General features: G+C 44.9%; 2 non-coding genes across 2 annotated transcripts; one reads left to right on the forward strand and one right to left on the reverse strand.

Annotated features, from left to right (window-relative positions):
- The first annotated feature begins 8,480 nt into the window (after positions 1 to 8,480).
- Positions 8,481 to 8,563, forward strand: TRNAL-CAG (transfer RNA leucine (anticodon CAG)). Its single transcript has one exon. It is a non-coding gene; the product is annotated as a tRNA-Leu (tRNA).
- Positions 8,564 to 8,817: 254 nt separating this feature from the next.
- On the reverse strand, positions 8,818 to 8,900 carry TRNAL-CAG (transfer RNA leucine (anticodon CAG)). The gene has a single exon. It is a non-coding gene; the product is annotated as a tRNA-Leu (tRNA).
- Between the last annotated feature and the right edge of the window lie 324 nt (positions 8,901 to 9,224).

A 9,224-nucleotide genomic window follows, 5' to 3' on the forward strand; every position in this document is an offset into this window, starting at 1 on the left:
GACTCTTGATCTTGGTGTCATGAGTTCAAGCCCCACGTTGGGTATAGGAATTTCTTAAATAATTTTTTTTTAAAAAAAGCAAAAACAGGGGTGCCTGGGTGGCACAGCGGTTAAGCATCTGCCTTCGGCTCAGGGCGTGATCCCGGCGTTCTGGGATCGAGCCCCGCATCAGGCTCCTCTGCTATGAGCCTGCTTCTTCCTCTCCCACTCCCCCTGCTTGTGTTCCCTCTCTCGCTGGCTGTCTCTCTCTCTGTCAAATAAATAAATAAAATCTTTAAAAAGCAAAAACACAAAGACCTAAACATTAAGTCTAAAACTACAAAACTCTCTGAAGAAAACACAGGGGAAAAAAATCTTCATGACATTGGATTTGGCAATGATTTCTAGGGTATGACACCAAAAGCACAGGCAATAAAGGTAAAAATAAACTGGACAATATCAAAATTAAATTTTCTGTGCATCAAAGGACACAAAATGTGAAATGGCGACCTATGGATTCGGGGAAAATATTCGCCAATCATATATCTGACTCGAGGGGTTAATTTATGGAATATGCAAAGAACCCCTACAACTCAATCACAAGAACAAAGTGGAAAAAAATGGGCAAAAGACTTGAATAGGCATTTCTCCAAATAAGATATACACATGGCCAACACGAAAAGACGCTCAACACCACAAATCAGTAGGGAATTGCGAATCAAAACCACAATGAGATATCACCTCACATTCATTGGGATGGCTGCTATCAAAAAACCCCAAACAAACAAGCAAAAAAACAGTCAAAACAGAAAATAAGAAGGGCTGGCAAGCATGTGGAGAAACCGGAACCCTTGTGCACTGGTGGTAGGAATGTAAAATGATGTAGCTGCTGTGGAAAACAGTATGATGGGGCACCTGGGTGGCTCAGTCGGTTAAGCATCTGCTTTTGGCTCAGGTCATGGGATCGAGTCTGCATCGGGCTCCTTGCTCAGCAGGGAGCTTGCTTCTCCCTCTGCCTGCTGCTCCCCCTGCTTTGCTCTCTCTCTCTCTGCCAAATAAGTAAACGACTTTTTAAAATTTAAAAAAAAACCAGTATGATGATCTCTCAAAAAAATTAAAAATAGAATTACTGTACCAAACAGCAATTCCACTTGTGGGTATCCATCCAAAAGAACTGAAAGCAGGGTCTCGAAGAGATATTTGTCCTCCCATGTTCATCGAAGCATTATTCACAATGGCAAAAAGGTAGAAGGAAACCAGGTCTCCACTGCTGGACGGATATACAAACAAAGGTGGTATATCCATACAGTGGAATCTTATTCTGCCTGAAAAAGGAATAAAATTCTGACCCATGTGAAAGCATGAACTTTGAAGACCTTATCTTAAGGGAAACAAACCAGTCACAAAGAGACAAATACTGTGTGTATGATTCCACTTATAGGAGGGTTCAAGAGTAGCCAGACTTGGGGCGCCTGGGTAGCGCAGTCGTTGGGCATCTGCCTTCAGCTCAGGGCGTGGTCCCGGCGTTCTGGGATCGAGTCCCACAGGGGGCTCCTCCGCTGGGAGCCTGCTTCTTCCTTTCCCACTCCCCTGCTGTGTTCCCTCTCTCGCTGGCTGTCTCTCTGTCACATAAATAAATAAAATCTTAAAAAAAAAAAAAAAAAGAGTAGTCAGACTCATAGGAACAGAAGGTGGAACGGTGGTTGAAAAGGTGGAACGGTGGTTGAAAAGGTGGAACGGTGGTTGCGAAGGGCTGAAGAAAGGGAGGGACAGGGAGTTAGTATTTAATGGGGACAGAGTTTCACTTGGGGAAGGTGAAGATGTAATGTGATGATGGTTGTGTAACAGTGTGAATGCTGCAGAGCCTTACACTTAAAAATAGGAAAGATGGTAAATCTTATGTTTTGTGTCTTATTCTCTTTTTAATTTTTGTTTATTTGAGAGAGACAGAAAAAGCATGTGCAGGGGGGAGGGGCAAAGGGCAAGGGAGGAGCAGACTCCCCTGCTGAGCAGGGAGCCCAACATGGGGCTTGATCCCAGGACCCTGAGATCATGACCTGAGCCAAAGGCAGACACTCAGCATACTGAGCCACCCAGGCACCCCATGTGTCTTATTCTAAAGAAGTTTTGTTAACATGCACAAGTGGTATGCAGATCGGGAAAAAATGGGTAATAAGGGTCTGAAGTTTAGGAAGCCCAGTGATCCGGTCCAACTCCCTCCTGTCACCACTGGGGTATCCGTCCATTGAAGAGAAGGACAGGAGACACCTCAAGGTGCACGGTAAGCCAAGGTGGGGGGGGGGCGGTGGCTCCTTTTGTCACGGTGCATTCTCCTCACCTCTTTGGGTACATCCAAGGAGCAGGCTGGAACTGGGGTGTGCAGGAAAATCAGAGCCAACTGTGGTGGGCTCTAGGAATTCTAGGCAAACACCCATGTCTATGAAATGCCACCATGCTTGGACTTCTGGTGTAGAAAGAAGATGTGAGCCCTTCAGGGTGGAGGTGCCTTGGAACAGAGCCTCGAAAAGAGCAATCTGAGAAGGGGGCATCCTGGGTGGAAGATACAAGAGCAAAGGGGAGACACCGGGATGCTGAGTAGTTTGGGCGGACGGACTTTGTGCGTGTCTCTGAGCTGAGAGACGCAACCAAGACCTGGACGGGGTGGGTGGGACGCTGGCAGGGTGCTGCTAACCTCTGGGCAGTTACTGATTGGCTCACAGTGAGGCAAAGGTCAGACTCGAGGTCTGGTTATTTTCCTTACCCAGGCCCTTCTGCCTGCAGGGACGAGAGAGGTTGTTTGGGGTGGGAGAGCCAAAGCTCCAGAGAGAGGGCAGTAGGACCAATTATTTGTTCAGAGATCCATGGCTCATATTCCCGAGACATGAGGCCAGGGCCTGGGCTCAGGTGGACTGACCCCATTCTGTCCAGGTACCAGCTGCACGAGTAGGTCTGGGGTGGCATTTCCAAAACTTCCTGACTGGGCACACCCGTCTCCTGTTGTCTCATTTGCTCATTATTCAACCTGCGCTCATTTATCTCCTTCTCCACATTTTTGTGTCCTAGGCCCTGGGGATTCAGTGGCAAAGAAGACTCTTGCAATCTCTGTCCTTTTGAAGAGCTCCTTTTTAGAAACACAGGGGGACATGTACCCAGACAGGCCGTCCATTCCAACTGCTGTGAGGGGCTGCTTGAGGGGTTGGCCCAGGAGCTTGTGGGGACACAGAGGAGGCCAAAAACTTAGGTAAGTGAGAGGAGTATCAGGGAAAGCTTCCTTTTGGAGGCAACATAGGAGAAGCAACCAGGGAGAGGATAAACTCTGCCAATCTCCTTCAGCCTCCCTCCCAAGGTGCAAGATCCAGCTCCGGCCATGGGGGCATCAACACTGTCCCTCTCCCAACCCTGGCCTTGGTACTGCTGTCGGGAACTGCCCCCATCTCTCCATGCTTCCCAACCATGCCCGCAGTTCCAGGACCATTCTTGAAACCTCCTCTCCAGGACACCAGGCTTCACCATCTCCATCATCCCCAGAGCTTTCCTTTTTTCTTCTTCTTCTTTTGCCCAACAGGAAATTGGCACATGCCGATTGTATACACAAGTCTGCAGATGCTATAGTAGGACCCATGTGCAGATAAACAGTCCTATTTTCCCACTGGATGTAGAGTACACTTTGTTAAGGGATAAATTTTTAAAGTAAAATGTAAACAAAATTGTGTTGTGGAAACAGTATGGCAGTTCCTCAAAAAAAAAAAAAAAATTATATACGATCCAGCCACTCCACTTTAGGGTATATGTACAAAAGAATTGAAAGCAGGATCTCAAAGAGATATTTGTACAACCATGGTTTTGTTTTGATTTGTTTTAAGATTATTTATTTGAGAGAGAGAGAGAGAGATAGTGGGAAGAGCAGAGGGAAAGGAAGAGAGACAAGCAGACTCCCAGCTGAGCACTGAGTGTGGAGCTGGAAATGGGGCTCCATCCCAGGACCCCAGGATCATGACCTGAGCCGAAGGCGTAGACGCTTAACCAACTGAGCCACCCAGGAGCCCTACAACTGTGTTTATAATGGCATTATTCACAATAGTTTAACCATGGAAGCAACCCAAGTGTCTGTCGACAGATGGAGAAGCAAAATGTGGTATAGTCATACAATGGAACATTATTCAGCCTTAAAAAGGAGGAAATCCTGATACCTGCTACAACATGGATGAACTTTTGAAGATATTATGCTAAGGGAAATAAGCCAGTCACAAAAGGACAAATATAGGCTCAGTCAGTGGAATATGTGACTCTTGATCTTGGAGTTGTAAGTTCAAGCCCCACCTTGTGTGTAGAGTTTAAAAAAGGACAAATATTGTATGATTCTACTTACATGAGGTACCTGACTGGTCAAATTTATCAAGACGGAAAGTAGACTGGTGGTTGCCAGGGGCTGGGGGAGGAGAGAATGAGGGGTTATTGTTTAATGGGTATAGAGTTTCAGTTTTGCAAAATGAACGTAGTTCTGGAGATCCATGGTGGTGATGTTTGCATAACAATATAAATATACGTAATGCCCTGAACTGTATGCTTAAAAATGCTTAAGATGGTACATTTTATGTTATGTGTATTTTATTTTATTATTTTATTTTTTAAAGATTTTATTTATTCATTTGACAGAGAGAGAGACAGCCAGTGAGAGAGGGAACACAAGCAGGGGGAGTGGGAAGAGGAAGAAGCAGGCTCACAGCAGAGGAGCCTGATGTGGGGCTCGATCCCAGAACGCCGGGATCATGCCCTGAGCCGAAGGCAGACGCTTTAAGGACTGAGCCACCCAGGCGCCCCTATGTTATGTGTATCTTAATAACAATAAAGATGTACTAAAAATGTAAAATATCTATATTATTTGCTAATAGATGCAAAACTGGCCTCTACCACAGGGTAGAATCAATTGTATCTTACCAGACAAGATTTATTTGCATCCCTATGAACTGGATTTTAAATAATTTAAGATAATACACATTATTTAACCCAATATATTCAAAATATTATCATTTAAGCATGTGATCAATATAAAAATCATTTTTTAAAAAGATTTCATTTATTTATTTGAGGGAGAGAGAGAGCACAAGAGCAGGGTGAGGGGCAGAGGGAGAAGCAGACTCTGCTGAGCAAGGAGCCTGATGCCAATGTGGGACCTGATACGGGTCTTGATCCCGAAACTCTGGGATCATGACCTGAGCTGAAAGCAGACACTTAACCAACTGAGCCACCCAGGTGCCCCTCAATATAAAAATTATTAATGAGATATTTTACATTCGTTTTTCATACTAACGTCTTCCAAATCCTACATGTGTTTTAAACATACCGCACATCTCAGTTCTGACCAGCCGTGTTCCAAGTGCTCAGTAGCTACAGGTGGTCAGTGGCTACTGTATTAGTTAGCACAGCTGTGGACAGCTCCTAATATTCCACTGAAAGAACATCCAGGAATTTTTTTGCCTTTTTCAAAGTCTTTCCCAATTTTTCCTGACAATTTTTTTGTTAAAAGAAGAAGTACCCAAGTAATCCATGCTCATTATCCAAATATTAAATGCCGGTAACCAAAGAGGAAAAAAAATCACAATAAATGCCCCCAACCAGAGATAATCACAGTTGCTCATGTTTCTATAGCCTCTGAGACTTCAATAAACACATACATATTTAATTAATTTAGTTAATAGACACATAATGTGTCTATTAAATATATATTATTAATATATAAATTATATATTATGTAACAAATAATATATAATTAATATATTTATTTAATAGACGCATTATATATTTTAAGTAAATAATTTTAGTTACATACAATACAAATGTGTAAACAGTAGTTAGTTATATGTTTTTAAATTTACATATTTGTTAATATGTAGACTATGAAATTGGATCGTTTTAAGAATTTTTTAAAAATTTAGAATAGCTTTAGATTAACAGAACTATTGCAGAGTACAGACAGTTCACTTATAAACCATACCTAGTTTCCTCTATTATTTTTTTTAAGGCTTTTATTTATTTATTTGAGAAACAGTAAGAGAGAGCACAGAGGGAGAGGGAGAGGAGGAAGCAGGTTCCCCACTGAGCAGGGAGCCTGACACAGGCCTGATCCAAGGACCCTGAGATCATGACCTGAGCCGAAGGCAGACACTTATCGGACTGAGCTACCCAGGCGCCCCAATTTCCTCTATTATTAACATCTTACATTGGGATGGTGTATTCGTCACAATGAGCCAATATCGAGACACTATTATTAAAGTCCATGCTTTATTCAGATTTCGTGTTTTGCTAATGTTCTTTTTCTGTTCCAGGATCCTATCTGGGACACTACATTGCATTTACTAGTGATGTCACTCTTTAGGCTTGGCTGTGACAGTGTTTCAGACATTCCTTGTTTTTGAGGACCTTGACAGTTCTGAGGAGCGCTGGTCAAGTATTTTGTAGAATGCTCTTCCATTGGTATATGTCTAATATTTTTCTTATGATTAGACCGGGAGTAAGTAATGCATTCTGGGGAGGAAGACCACAAGTGCCATTCAAGGGCACAACATATGAAGGGTGTACACTGTCAATGTGACTTAATCACTGTTGATGTTGACCTTGGTCATCTGGTGAAATTACATTTATTTTTGATTAGATTATATATGCACATGATACAAAAATTTAAAGTATAAGTTAAAATTCTCCCTCTCCCTCTTGCCTCATCCTCCTTCAAACACACAGGGGTTGCCTCCCAGAAGACAGCCACGTCTAATCCCTAGAATATATCACTTTACATGGTTGAAGGGGATTTTGCAGGTATGGCTAAATTAAGGATTTCAAGATAGGGAGATTGCTCTGGATTATCAGGATGGACCCAGTGTGAGCACAGGGATCGTTATCAGGTCAGCTTCAGGGAAAAACCATGTGAAGACAGGAGCAGAAGTTGGCCCCCTGTGGAAGTAGGAGCCAAGGAATATGAGTGGTCTCTAGAAGCTGGAAAGGGCAAGGAAATGGATCTCCCTAGAGCCTCCCAAAGAAATGCAGTTCTGATCTCTGGAATTGTAAGATAATAAGCGGCATCATTTTAAGCCACTAAGTTCAGCATAATTTGTTAGAGCAGCAATAAGAAACGAATACAGGGACTCTCCAATCCCCTAACTGGATTTTCCACCAAGTGGCTATCCAAGCCTTGTCTTTAATGCCTCCAGTGACGGGGATATCACCGTCTACACAGCATCTTGTTTGCTTTCCAACAAGTTTTTTCTTTTCCCTTTCCTATCCTTTTTCCTTTCTTTCCTCCCTCCCTCCCTCCCTCCCTCCCTTCTTTTCAAGATTTTATGTATTTATTTGACCTGGAGAGAGAGCACAAGCAGGGGGAGCAGCCGGCAGAGGGCGAAGCAGGCTCCCCGCCAAGCAAGGACCCCGAGGACCCCAGGACCCCGGGATCATGACTGGAGCAGAAGGCAGAGGCTTAACCAACTGAGCCACCCAGGCGCCCCCAAGATCGATCGATCTTTCTTTCTTTCCTTCCTTCCTTCCTTTCTTCTCCTTTCCTTTCCTTTCCTTTCCTTTCCTCTCTCTCCCTCCCTCCCTCTCTGTTTTTCTTTCTTCCTTCTTTTCCTTCCTTCCTTCTTTCTTTTCTTTTTTTCCTTCTTTCCTTCCTCCCTCCCTTCCTTCCTTCTTTCTCTTTCTTTCTTTCTCTCTTCCTTCCTTCCTCTCTTTCTTTTCTTTCCCCAAGCTCTTTTTTCAATGGAAAACTTCCTCTGTAACTATCCACCCACTGCACGCCCACCTCAAACCCCAGGTCCTGGAGCAAGGACAGACGGACACAGTCCCAATCCCTTGTACACATCAGGCATTTGTAGACAGATAAATGGTCTCTTCTCCAAGTTTCACAGCCTCCAGCGTTTCCCCTGTTCAGTTTATCAAAAAGGTATAAAAGCCAACTTTCTCTGGATGCGGCTCCAGTTAAACAGGTGTGGAATGGGCTCCCTTTGCCCACGGCTTCCAATCCCGAGGAGCTCATGGCAAAGTCCATCAGACAGCACCTCCCTTCCAAAAATAATCGTCTGAACCCCCGTCCCCACCACCCTCAGGGGCCCAGCAATAGTCCCGACCCTTGCCACCGAGAATAGCAGTCGTTAAAAATAATAGCACGTCTTCAGGTTCCAAGCCTTGGCGAGTGGCTAGAATTTAGCAATATAATTCGTTTCCATTGTGTTTATTTTTAGGGTATTTTCGATTGATGGCAAGAGAAACTGATTTTTTCATTTCTGCTCAGGCTACAGAGTTTCCATTTAATGCATACGTAGAAAAAAGACTGAATCAGTTGAAGGATAACAGTAAGTCTCGGCAACGCGGGTAGTTTTTTTACCTGTGGACGCCTAAAACCGCCAGTCCAGACCCGGAGCTGCCAGCTTACCTCACAGCTGCTTGGCTGGTTTCCGAGCCACGTGGCACGGAAATAGCAACTATAGCGACTCCTTCAATCACCCTTCCAGGAAGTCAGGATGGCCGAGCGGTCTAAGGCGCTGCGTTCAGGTCGCAGTCTCCCCTGGAGGCGTGGGTTCGAATCCCACTTCTGACAACTCCTAACTTTTGCCCCTTTCCTCCTGCAACCTTAGAGGGGGAGTGTGTACGTTTGACTACCCTAAAAAAGGATCTGCAGTACAGATAGGGGCTTTCTTTTTACAGCCCAAAGTCAAATAAATGTCATTAGGAAGAAAATGCCCGTTAAGAAGGAAATATTTGTTTCGTAAAGAGATTAAATGGAGACTATCCGAACGTGTGAAGCCATCACCCAGTTGCCCTACAGCTGTTGGTGAAAAACAAAAAGCATTCTGTCAGGAGTGGGATTCGAACCCACGCCTCCAGGGGAGACTGCGACCTGAACGCAGCGCCTTAGACCGCTCGGCCATCCTGACTGCTCGTTTTACCGTTTGCATGCAAACCTCTTCGGAATAGTTCTAGTGTGCGCATGCGTAACGAACGGCGGTTGGGAGGGCGCGGGGGCGGGCTTTATTTCGCGCCGGGTGTTGAGAAGAACTAGAAAGGCGCGCCGGCTCGAAGGGGCGGGGCGAAATGGGACGAGGGCTGGCGGAACGAGGCACTCAGGTGGCGGCAGAGGGCGCGCGCAGCATGCTGGAGAATCGAGGACGCTCATTTTGACCCGCAGGCATTCGCGCCTCGGAGGAGCGCTCATTATGCATGCGTGCGATCATTTAAGATTCAGGCCGGCTTTGAGACTC

The sequence above is a fragment of the Ursus arctos genome, unplaced genomic scaffold (assembly GCF_023065955.2).
Source record: "Ursus arctos isolate Adak ecotype North America unplaced genomic scaffold, UrsArc2.0 scaffold_19, whole genome shotgun sequence".
Classification (NCBI taxonomy): Eukaryota; Metazoa; Chordata; class Mammalia; order Carnivora; family Ursidae; genus Ursus; species Ursus arctos.